The following is a 403-nucleotide window of genomic DNA, read 5'->3' as shown; positions in this document are numbered from 1 at the left end:
CTCGATCTTAATGAGATTACCTGATTAAATTAAGGTTGTAATTAGAGCACCATTGCTTGACTTCTTGAATACAGGATGTGATGTAACAACCACTGCAATCATTTGCTATTTTCTCCCTATTTTTGACTCTAATTTGTGGGTCTCATGTGGGACTGCAACTCCAGATCATTTTTATTATTGATTAATGTGCCGATCATTTTCTCTGTTATTTGATTCATTGTTTGGTCTATAAAAAAGTGAAAAATGGTAATTATATTATCCTCAAATTTGATTTTGTTTTCTGTCCAACGGACCAAAGCCAAATATGTTTTGATTACCATGTAAGACAAAGAAAAGCAGAGAAGTTGGAATCACCAAATATTTTGACATGTTTGCTTTAAAAAATGAATGAAATTATGAATTT

The sequence above is a fragment of the Anarrhichthys ocellatus genome, unplaced genomic scaffold (genome assembly GCF_004355925.1).
Source record: "Anarrhichthys ocellatus isolate YVR2014 unplaced genomic scaffold, GSC_Weel_1.0 scaffold72, whole genome shotgun sequence".
NCBI classification, from domain to species: Eukaryota; Metazoa; Chordata; class Actinopteri; order Perciformes; family Anarhichadidae; genus Anarrhichthys; species Anarrhichthys ocellatus.
The sequence above is the reverse complement of the archived record's forward strand: the minus strand, read 5'-3'. Positions refer to the sequence as shown.